The sequence below is a fragment of the Oncorhynchus kisutch genome, linkage group LG18 (assembly GCF_002021735.2).
Source record: "Oncorhynchus kisutch isolate 150728-3 linkage group LG18, Okis_V2, whole genome shotgun sequence".
Lineage (NCBI taxonomy): Eukaryota > Metazoa > Chordata > Actinopteri > Salmoniformes > Salmonidae > Oncorhynchus > Oncorhynchus kisutch.
This window is the reverse complement of record NC_034191.2, coordinates 11,578,912-11,591,199: the sequence shown is the minus strand read 5'-3', so window position 1 is coordinate 11,591,199 and position 12,288 is coordinate 11,578,912.

Here is a 12,288-nt window from a genome sequence, read left to right as displayed (position 1 = left end):
ATTTTTCTGAGACTCAGTCTGATGATGAAGAGCAGAGAGAATGAATTATAGAGAAGAGGGAGGAATGGAAAGCTTCAAACACTTCACACTTGTTTATCCAAAGCCAATGAAATGACAACACACTCCCTATGTAGTGAAGTACATTATTCTCTGTCTCTCTCTCTCTGTCTGTCTGTCTGTCTCTTTATTTCTCTATTTTTCTCTCAGAGAATCAGTATTCGTCCTGCACAGAGCTGGGAATGATGACGGTTTATAGATCATAAACACTTGTCCTACAACGAGAGAGAGAGAGATAAAAGGGAGAGGGTAAGAGAGAGAGAAAGAGAGAGCGACCTAAATAGAAAGTACACTGTGGCAGAATACCTGATCACTGTGACTGACCCAAACGTAAGGAAATCTTTGACTATGTACAGACTCAGTGAGCATAGCCTTGCTATTGAGAAAGGCCACCGAAGGAAGACCTGGCTCTCAAGAGAAGACAGGCTATGTGCACACTGCCCACAAAATGAGGTGGAAACTGTGTATGACCATATTAGAGACACATATTTCCCTCAGATTACACAGACCCACAAAGAAGAAGCACCTTTGGCAGTGATTACAACTGTGAGTCTTTCCGGGTTTCTAAGAGCTTTCCACACCTGGATTGTGCAACATTTGCCCATTATTCTTTTAAAAATGATTTAAGCTCTGTCAAATTGGTTGTTGATCATTGCTAGACAGCCTTTTCAGGTCTGGCCATAGATTTTCAAACTGATTTAAGTCATAACTGTAACTAGGCCACTCAGGAACATTCAAAACTGTCTTAGTAAACAACTCTAGTGTATATTTGGCCTTGTGTTTTAGGTTATTGTCCTGCTGAAAGGTGAATTCATCTCCCAGTGTCTGGGATTTTGTGCTTAGCTCCATTCCAATTATTTTTTATCCTGAAAACTACCGAGTCCTTAACGATTACAAGCACACCCATAACATGATGCAGCCACCACTATGCTTGAAAATATGTAGAGTGGTACTCTGTAATGTGTTGTATTGGATTCGCCCCAAACATAACGCTTTGTATTCAGGACAAAAGTGAATTGCTTTGCTACATTTTTGGCAGAATTACTTTAGTGCCTTGTTGCTAACAGGATGTATGTTTTGGAATATTTGTATTTGACCTTTTACCAAGTAGGCAAGTCAGTTAAGAACAAATTCTTATTTACAATGACAGTCTACCCCACCCAAACATTCCCCTAACCAGGACGACGCTGGGCCAATTGTGCGCCACCCTATGGGACTCCTGATCAAGGCCAGTTATGACACAGCCTGGGATCAAACCAGGGTCTGTAGTGACACCTCTAGCACTACAATTCAGTGCCTCGGACCTCTGCGTCACTCGGGAGCCCATATTCTGTACAGGCTTCCTTCTTTTCCCTCTGTCATTTAGGTTAGTATTGTGGAGTAACTACAATGTTGTTGATCCATCCTCAGTTTCCTCCTATCACAGACGTTAAACTCTGTAACTGTTTTAAAGTAACCATTGGCCTCATGGTAAAATCCCTGAGCGGGTTCCTGCCTCGCCGTCAACTGAGTTAGGAAGGACGCCTGTATCTTTGTAGTGACTGGGTGTATTGATGCAGCATCTTGATGTCTATAGTATTCTCTCTGGTGTGCAATCGGATTTCCGCTCAGGTTATGGATGTGTAACTGCAACCTTAAAGGTTCTCAATGATGTCACCATTGCCCTTGATTCTAAGCAATGTTGTGCTGCTATGTTTATTGACTTGGCCAAAGCTTTTGATACGGTAGACCATTCCATTCTTGTGGGTCGGCTAAGGAGTATTGGTGTTTCTGAGGGGTCTTTGGCCTGCTTTGCTAACTACCTCTCTCAAAGAGTGCAGTGTATGAAGTCAGAAAATCTGCTGCCTGTCACCAAGGGTGTACCCCAAGGCTCGATCCTAGGCCTCACACTCTTTACAATTTACATCAACAACATAGCTCAGGCAGTGTGAAGCTCTCTCATCCATTTATATGCAGATGATACAGTCTTATACTCAGCTGGCCCTGCCCAGATTTTGGGTTAAATCCTCTACAACAAAGCTTTCTTAGTGTCCAACAAGCTTTCTCTACCCTTAACATTGTTCTGAACACCTCCAAAACAAAGGTCATGTGGTTTGGTAAGAAGAATACCCCTCTTCCCACAGGTGTTATTACTACCTCTGAGGGTTTAGAGCTTGAGGTAGTCACCTCATACAAGTACTTGAGAGTATGGCTAGATGGTACACTGTCCTTCTCTCAGCACGTATCAAAGCTGCAGGCTAAAGTTAAATCTAGACTTGGTTTCCTCTATCATAATCGCTCATTTTTCACCCCAGCTGCCAAACTAACCCTGATTCAGATGACCATCCTACGCATGCTAGATTATGGAGACATAATTTATAGATCGGCAGATAAGGGTGCTCTCGAGCGGCTAGATGTTCTTTACCATTCGGCCATCACATTTGCTACCAATGCTCCTTATAGGACACATCACTGCACTCTATACTCCTCTGTAAACTGGTCATCTCTGTGTACCCATTGCAAGAGCCACTGGTTGATGCTTATTTATAAAGCCCTCTTAGGCCTCACTCCCCCCTATCTGAGATATCTACTGCAGCTCCTCCACATACAACACCCGTTCCGCCAGTCACATTCTATTGAAGGTCCCCAAAGCACACACATCCCTGGGTCGCTCCTCTTTTCAGTTCTCTGCAGCTAGCGACTGGAACGAGCTGCAACAAACACTCAAACTGGACACTTTCATCTCAATCTCTTCATTCAAAGACTCAATCATGGACACTCATACTGACAATTGTGGCTGCTTTGCGTGATGTATTGTTGTCTCTACCTTCTTGCCCTTTGTGCTGTTGTCTGTGCCCAATAATGTTTGTACCATGTTTTGTGCTGCTACCATGTTGTGTTGTTACCATGTTGTTGTCATGTTGTGTTGCTACCATGCTGTGTTGTCATGTGTTGCTGCCTTGCTATGTTGTTGTCTTTAGGTCTCTCTTTATGTAGCATTGTGTTGTCTCTCTTGTCATGATGTGTGTTTGTCCTATATTTAGATTAGATTTTTGTATTTGTATTTTTAATCCCAGCTCCCGTACACGCAGGAGGCCTTTTGCCTTTCGTTAGACCCTCATTGAAAATAGTCGTTTGTTCTTTAACTGACTTGCCTAGTTAAATAAAGGTTACATAAATAATAAATGATAATAACCATGCTCAAAGGGATATTTAATGTCTGTTTTTTGGGTTTTTTACCCATCGCCCAACAGGTGTTCTTCTTCGCGAGGCATCGGAAAACCTCCCAGGTCTTTGTGGTTGAATCTGTGTTTGAAATTCACTGCTCGACTGAGGGACCTCACAGATAATTGTATGTGTGGGGTACAGAGGAGGCTGCTGAGGGGAGGACAGCTCGTAATAATGGCTGGGACGGAGCGAATGGAATGGCATCAAACACCTGGAAACCGTGGAAACCGTGGAAACCGTGGAAACTGTGGAAACCATGGAAACCATGTGTTTGATGTATTTGATACGGTTACACTCATTCTGCTCCAGCCAATACAACGAGCCCTTCCTCCCCAATTAAGGTGCCACCAACCTCCTGTGGTAGGACACAGAGATGAGGTAGTCATTCAAAAATCATGTTAAACACTATTATTGCACACAGAGTCCAAGCAACATATTATGTGACTTGTTAAGTACATGTTTACTCCTGAACATATTTAGGCTTGCCATAACAATGGGGTTGAACACTTATCGACTCAAAACATTTCAGCTTTGAATAAAAAAATAAAAAAATTGTAAACATTTCGAAAAACTGAATTCCACTTTGACATTATGGGGTATTGTGTGTAGGCCAGTGACACAAACATCTACATTTAATACATTTTAAATTCAGGCTGTAACACAACAAAATGTGGAGAAAGTCAAGAGGTGTGAATACTTTCTGAAGGCTCTGTATGTGGCAGATATTGAGATAGTCTCACCTCAACAGGACCAACTAATGTAGACAAGCTAAATAAAACCAGAGAGAGAGAGATTTTGACAGACCAGATATTGAACCCAGATCATCTTTACCACAGCTAAAGCCTAGGCATTACAACTTGGAGCCAACATGAGTCTTCAGGTCTCAGGCAAGATACTGCACTAATACTGTGACATGTGTGTATTGTATTCTGGTAAATTGTGTTTTGAGGGGTAATCTAGATGTTATAGCCTCCTACAAGTGTCCTCTGTTAAGGCCTATTTACCATCAAACCACCGAACAAAACACTGCCAGCTAAACTCGCCCTCCCCTTCTACGCGTGCCCGTGGATCTGAGCGCGCCCCCCACTGTTTCCCTCTTTTCGCGGGGTCCTGCAGAGCCTCCCCTCTCCTCGCCCCCGCGGCGCGCACCCGTTGCAATCATCTCGTCTGTGTCCGCCAGGAGGCAGTAAGGTTGCAGTGAGAGGCTGCGCCACCAGAACAGCATTACAGCGAGGAAGGCTCCACCAGATGGCAGTTTAGGATTGTTCCTTTCTGCTCCAAGGCGCGGTTCCCGCTTCTCACGACATATTTACAATATTAAAATCGACACACTTTTATCAGATATATCGATTTTTTATTTCAGAAGACAGTAATCGATTGGTCGATGGCCGGTAAAGGTGAGTTTGTTTGGTATTTTGGTTGTGTTTTTGGCTTGTGCGAAAGGGGAGACGGGTCTCAGAATCAAGATGGTGGATTCAGAGAGCGAGAGAGGGATGGGGAGAGAGGAGGGGGATGGGTGCTGCTCCGCAAGCTAGCGGAGAGAGAACTGGATGTGCTCTCTCTTCCCTCTGTTCGGCTAGCTAGCTACATGGTCGAGGGCCATTAGCGGGAATGTCTCTACATGTCAGATTACAGGGACGCACGAGAGACTTGACCGCTGTGTTTTGCCAGAATCACTTTTCACCACTCGCTCTTAGTTTTCCCGTTACTAAGACAATGTGTGTGACGTGTTTTTATTGCTCTTGATAGACGGACAGATTCAAAGCGTCAACACAGTGTTGTATGCAGACTCTCTTATTGCAACGTTATAGTGCCGCCTGCGCGACCTAGCCACACATTGCTATTGTTGCTAGCTAACCCTAATTCATTGCATATGTGTCGGGGTTTCGGATGATATATTTGGGAGCAATGTAACGTCAGTGTTAGTCAGGTTGCTGTCACCAGTGCTATTTGACATCCATCCTTGCCAATCTATCACTCCATTCGTAGAGATTCTGCAGAAATTTCACCAGTAACCTTAGCAACATTGTTTCCTGTTTTCCCACCCATTGTTTTGACATGTTACTTATTGTACCGAAGTTCAACGTTGGGATTCTTGACAAATTGCAATATTTTGACTAGTAGATTATGTTTTGTAAAGTGCAGCTAGCTAGTTTGCTAACCCACTCCGCCCCTTTCTCTGCTAAACGAAATTTAGCGGGGAAGTGTGTGAGGGGGATGGGTTCCAAATCCAACCCTGGTTACAGTCCAACGCTGTTGGTCTCCATGCTCCCTACTCCAGACCTCTCTCCCAGGGATCCATTCTTCTGGCAGAATTCAGCTATGGGTTAATGAGGATATCTGTTCACTTCTACCGTTTCATATCCACATACATCTTTCTTTATTATGGAGTTTGAGACTATTTGGTCTAGTTAGCTAGCTGGCTAATTTAAGCCTAACTCTTTGATGATTGTGTTACACACCCAGCTTCACTGCTCGTTGTCTAGAGTCTAGAGTCGGATGTTTAGGGTAAAGGATTATACAGGCAGCTTGTGTCCTCGTGATCATTCACTGATTGTCAACAAAGTGGTTATGCAACAAGCTCAGCCATGTGACTTTCCACCAGCAGACTGAACTAGCAGTCTACTGTAGGCTATGCATCCTGGAAGACCAACTGACTGTAAACTACCACTGGTGCTAGAGATACAAAATAACTTTATTGTCCCACATTGTTATGTTCCTCGTCTCCTTTAGCATAGAACGTACAACATAGACTGACAATATTTAGTACACAGCCATAAAACACCCAAAACTGCAGGCCAGGATATGATCTTCACTTGGCAGGGCTGTTGTTGACACAGTTCTTGGTTGAGTAGTGTGACTTGGTAAGATTTCCAGTGTATGACTAACCTATTACATATGGCAAATCAACTTGAAATGGGAAACGTTTCAATGCAATGGGGTATACAGTACTTCTCTGAGCAGCCTAGTTATTGACTTTGTTGAGTCGGGGGCTGGGATACAAGTCTACAAACCTAACATTTTAGTAATAGTTCTACAGCACAGATGCTGCCCATCTGCAACAGTCTGAGGCTCTATCTCTTCAGACAGCACCTTGCCTCCTCTACCACCTTGCCTCCCTTCTTATCTGTTGGACTTGTATTGCTTTCACTTTCACCTGCACTGATTCGGCTCATGATGTCATTGTTTTACGTACTCTAGTTGAATGCACAGATTGTGTCATACATTGTCAGCTAAAAAAAGGTTGATGACAAGCCCTGGTTATGTGGATAAGACGTTTAAATTACTCAAATGTAATGTCATTTAGATTTCTTTTTCATGGTTTTTGAAGAACATGGAGTACAAATTCACTGAAATAGGTTTCCTAATAGCTTACCAATATTATCCAAAAACATTTGTTGGAAATAGGCTAGAGTTGTAGGCTAATAATGTTTTCAATGAACGTGAACCAAACATGAAACACTAGCAAGCTGCTGTTTACACAAAAGTTAACCAGAGGTGCTAGTCGTGGATTAAAAGGCAACGATACCGCTTCAAACAGCATTGTCGTTTTTCATATTTTTATTCCTTTACAACTACTAATAGTAGCTGCTAACTTGCATAAACTTGGTCGCCAAGCTCATAGTCGCCGACCATTACGTTGCAGAATGTGTCCTTGTTTGCGCCACCCGTTAACTGGATGGTCTCCGGTAGTTTGACCGTTAGCGGTAGTGCCTGGTGTAATCGTGGCATTTAGCTAGGGCACATGTAGGACCTTGAACAAAACATTTCAATTTGTTTAGACCAGGGGAAGAGCTCGATGGGGAGCCCTCCCTACCTATTCAAAGGCAGGGGAAACACTGGAGTGGCTGTTCTGTAAGGAACAGGAAGTTACTGTCGCTCTCTCATTGAAAACAATGACATCTGGTCATTCTGCCGTGGGCCCAGTCCAGTAATCCAGACGAGACTGTTATGTAGCAGACCGTATATGAATGCAGCAGTAGGTCATGTGGAGTCTACATTAAAGCTGAGGTTGGCAACTAGATTCAACCACAGGCCGGTTTTTATCAGAGCCGATGGTCGTGGGACCGGAACATGATTATAATAATTTGTACACTGCAAATTGACATAAATGGCTGTATTTTCAAATAACAGTAATTTCATATCTTGATTTCATTGAGACATGAGACATCTCTTTTTTTTTTCTCTTGTGATTTTGGAATTTTTTGACCCAAAACTGAAATCCTAAATTATTATATATAAAAAAAAAAGAAATGTCCTCACTGTCAACTGCGTTTATTTTCTTTCAGCAAACTTAACATGTGTAAATATTTATATGAACATATCACAGACATGTGACTAACAGAAATGGAATAATGTGTCCCTAAACAAAGGGGGGGTCAAAATCATAAGTAACAGTCAGTATCTGGTGTGGCCACCAGCTGCATTAAGTACTGCAGTGCATCTCCTCCTAGTGGACTGCACCAGATTTGCCAGTTCTTGCTGTGAGATGTTACCCCACTCTTCCACCAAGGCACCTGCAAGTTCCCAGACATTTCTGGGGAAAATGCCCCTAGCCCTCACCCTCCGATCCAACAGGTCCCAGACGTGCTGAATGGGATTGAGATCCGGGATCCTCGCTGGCCATGGCAGAACACTGACATTCCTGTCTAGCAGGAAATCACGCAGAGAACGAGCAGTATGGCTGGTGGCATTGTCATGCTGTAGGGTCATGTCAGGATGAGCCTGCAGGAAGGGTACCACATGAGGGAGGAGGATGTCTTCCCTGTAATGCACAGCGTTGAGATGGCCTGCAATGACAAAAAGCTCAATCCGATCATTCTGTGACACCGCCCCAGACCATGACGGACCCTCCACCTCCAAATCGATCCTGCTCCTGAGTACAGGCCTCGGTGTAACTCTCATTCCTTCAACGATAAACGCGAATCCGGTGAGACAAAACCGTGACTCGTCAGTGAAGAGCACTTTTTGCCAGTCCTGTCTGAGCCAGCGACGGTGGGTTTGTGCCCTTAGGCGACGTTGTTGTCGGTGATGTCTGGTGGGGACCTGCCTTACAACAGGCCTTCAAGCCCTCAGTCCAGCCTCTCTCAGCCTATTGCGGACAGTCTGAACACTGATGGAGGGATTGTGCGTTCCTGGTGTAAGTCGGGCAGTTGTTGTTGCCATCCTGTACCTGTCCCGCAGGTGTGATGTTCGGATGTACCGATCCTGTACAGGTGTTGTTACACGTGGTCTGCCACTGCGAGGACAATCAGCTGTCCGTCCTGTCTCCCTGTAGCACTGTCTTGGGCGTCTCACAGTACGGACATTGCAATTTATTGCCCTGGCCACATCTGCGGTCCTCGTGCCTCCTTGCAGCATGCCTAAGGCATCTTCACGCAGATGAGCAGGGACCCTGGGCATCTTTCTTTTGGTGTTTTTCAGAGTCAGTAGAAAGGCCTCTTTAGTGTCCTACATTTTCATAACTGTGACCTTAATTGCTTAGTTAATATAATATAAAATGTTATACAAATCTTTGGGGGCGTGGGCCTGTGTAATGACGAGTATATTTATAGTAAGTTATTAATTTGTAACAGCTAGTTGATTTGTGTGACTGAACCAGTTTTGATTTGTAACTGATTTCGTATTTTTATGATTATACTGTAACATGTTGCCATTACACAGCTCCAGAGTGTCCTCCTTGACTTCAGCAGACTCAGTTTAGACATAGTTATTGAATTCAAGCTAGTGGCTGTTTAGAGCGGGTTGGCTAGCGGATGTTTAGCGGGTTGGCTAGCGGATGTTTAGCGGGTTGGCTAGCGGATGTTTAGCGGGTTGGCTAGCGGGTTGGCTAGCGGCTGTTTAGCGGGTTGGCTAGCGGATGTTTAGCGGGTTGGCTAGCGGATGTTTAGCGGGTTGGCTAGCGGATGTTTAGCGGGTTGGCTAGCGGATGTTTAGCGGGTTGGCTAGCGGATGTTTAGCGGGTTGGCTAGCGGATGTTTAGCGGGTTGGCTAGCGGATGTTTAGCGGGTTGGCTAGCGGATGTTTAGCGGGTTGGCTAGCGGGTTGGCTAGCGGCTGTTTAGCGGGTTGGCTAGCGGATGTTTAGCGGGTTGGCTAGCGGATGTTTAGCGGGTTGGCTAGCGGATGTTTAGCGGGTTGGCTAGCGGCTGTTTAGCGGGTTGGCTAGCGGATGTTTAGCGGGTTGGCTAGCGGATGTTTAGCGGGTTGGCTAGCGGATGTTTAGCGGGTTGGCTAGCGGGTTGGCTAGCGGCTGTTTAGCGGGTTGGCTAGCGGATGTTTAGCGGGTTGGCTAGCGGATGTTTAGCGGGTTGGCTAGCGGATGTTTAGCGGGTTGGCTAGCGGATGTTTAGCGGGTTGGCTAGCGGATGTTTAGCGGGTTGGCTAGCGGATGTTTAGCGGGTTGGCTGGCGGATGTTTAGCGGGTTGGCTAGCTGGCCTGTAGCATCAGATGGAGAGAGAGAATGTGGGGCTGAAAATGCTCTGAAGCCTTCCTGTCCAGCGCTGCGCTTGGTTGATTAACATCATTCCCTGAGACCTAGCAGACTGGTGTACTTGTTGGCCACTTGGTTCAACACCCAGTTGGCTATACTAGTGTAACATGAAATGTATGTATCTAAAGGCATTGAAAGCACACAGTCAAGTATGTTTCAGCACGGTAGCATTGCATCTAACGCTAACATGATGATGCTGCTAATATTCCTCCAGTCGATGCTTGGCTGATTTGTTTTTCTAGCACATTCTCCAACACTACTACTGCTGGTGACACATTTAATGTGGGCCTACCCTCAGGGGATCAATAAAGTACCGTTACATACACACTAACATACATATTTTACATCATTGTCTGCATATATATATCTCGTGCTCCTGAGATTTTCTGTCAGAGAAAGCCTGCTCTCACTCAGATTAAGGGTGTGTGTTGTTCACTTCATCTGCCCTTATAGTCTCGTGTGGGATTAAGGGTTTCCCTGTAGCACGGTAGATTAAACTACCCCTTCTAACCCCCAGATTACCAGATTACTCCATTACCATTGTATCAGCAGTGTCTGGTAAACTACCCTTATGGAAGATGAACCTTGCCTGTCAGGACCTGAAGACTAATGTTAGGATGTTTAGGCTTTAGCTCAATGGGCTAATGCAGTCTGGAGTTGAGATGATGAGAGGTCAGGCCCTAGGTTCTATTTCTGGACAGTCACACTAGCACATTGACAACCTGGGAATGTCACTTTCCCCCCAAACACCTTTGGCCAAACAAACATCTGACTTCATAGGCTGACTGCAGGAAGTTCAGCCCTGGATATGTAGTGCTCTTGAACCCACAGTCTTTATCACAGACACAGACACACACACAGGGATTCTGCTAGTCACAGTAATGGGTTCTCTGTAGTGAAATGATAACATTCTGGAGCCTCTTATGTCATTAGGGTATAATAGCCTCAGCTGGAGAAATCAAAGTGTGTGTGGGGTGGGGGGGGGGGGGGTGAATAGCAACAGACAGTGAATGTGGGTCAAGGTGAGAGAGGCAGAAAGATGAGACAAACTAATGAGTCTCTCTCTCCCAGCTCCCCCCAGCCCTCCTCCCCTCTCTCTTCCTCCTCTGCTCCCGCTGATCTCCCTTTGTGCTCTTGTTCTCTCCTCCATTTCACTCTCCCTCCCTCGCTCTCCCTGCGTCTCCATTTTGCGATAGCTGCAGTGAGCCAGGCGGCCATTGCAGAGAGAATCTTCATTTTCCTTTTTCCTTTCTCTTTCTTTTTTCTTGCCTGCTGGCAAGAAAATAATATTTCTTTAGAAACCTTTTTTTATTTTTTATGTAGAGGCTGCAGCCCAAAGCCTACACTAGAGCTCTGTAAAGACATTGTGTTACTGTAGAGGCTACAGCCCAACTCCTACACTAGAGCTCTGTAAAGACATTGTGTTACTGTAGAGGCTACAGCCCAACTCCTACACTAGAGCTCTGTAAAGACATTGTGTTACTGTAGAGGCTACAGCCCAACTCCTACACTAGAGCTCTGTAAAGACATTGTGTTACTGTAGAGGCTACAGCCCAAAGCCTACACTAGAGCTCTGTAAAGACATTGTCTTACTGTAGAGGCTGCAGCCCAACTCCTACACTAGAGCTCTGTAAAGACATTGTGTTACTGTAGAGGCTACAGCCCAACTCCTACACTAGAGCTCTGTAAAGACATTGTGTTACTGTAGAGGCTACAGCCCAACTCCTACACTAGAGCTCTGTAAAGACATTGTGTTACTGTAGAGGCTGCAGCCCAAAGCCTACACTAGAGCTCTGTAAAGACATTGTGTTACTGTAGAGGCTACAGCCCAACTCCTACACTAGAGCTCTGTAAAGACATTGTGTTACTGTAGAGGCTACAGCCCAACTCCTACACTAGAGCTCTGTAAAGACATTGTGTTACTGTAGAGGCTACAGCCCAACTCCTACACTAGAGCTCTGTAAAGACATTGTGTTACTGTAGAGGCTACAGCCCAACTCCTACACTAGAGCTCTGTAAAGACATTGTGTTACTGTAGAGGCTACAGCCCAACTCCTACACTAGAGCTCTGTAAAGACATTGTGTTACTGTAGAGGCTACAGCCCAACTCCTACACTAGAGCTCTGTAAAGACATTGTGTTACTGTAGAGGCTACAGCCCAACTCCTACACTAGAGCTCTGTAAAGACATCGTGTTACTGTAGAGGCTGCAGCCCAAAGCCTACACTAGAGCTCTGTAAAGACATTGTGTTACTGTAGAGGCTACAGCCCAACTCCTACACTAGAGCTCTGTAAAGACATTGTGTTACTGTAGAGACTGCAGCCCAAAGCCTACACTAGAGCTCTGTAAAGACATTGTGTTACTGTAGAGGCTACAGCCCAAAGCCTACACTAGAGCTCTGTAAAGACATTGTGTTACTGTAGAGGCTACAGCCCAAAGCCTACACTAGAGCTCTGTAAAGACATTGTGTTACTGTAGAGGCTACAGCCCAACTCCTACACTAGAGCTCTGTAAAGACATTGTGTTACTGT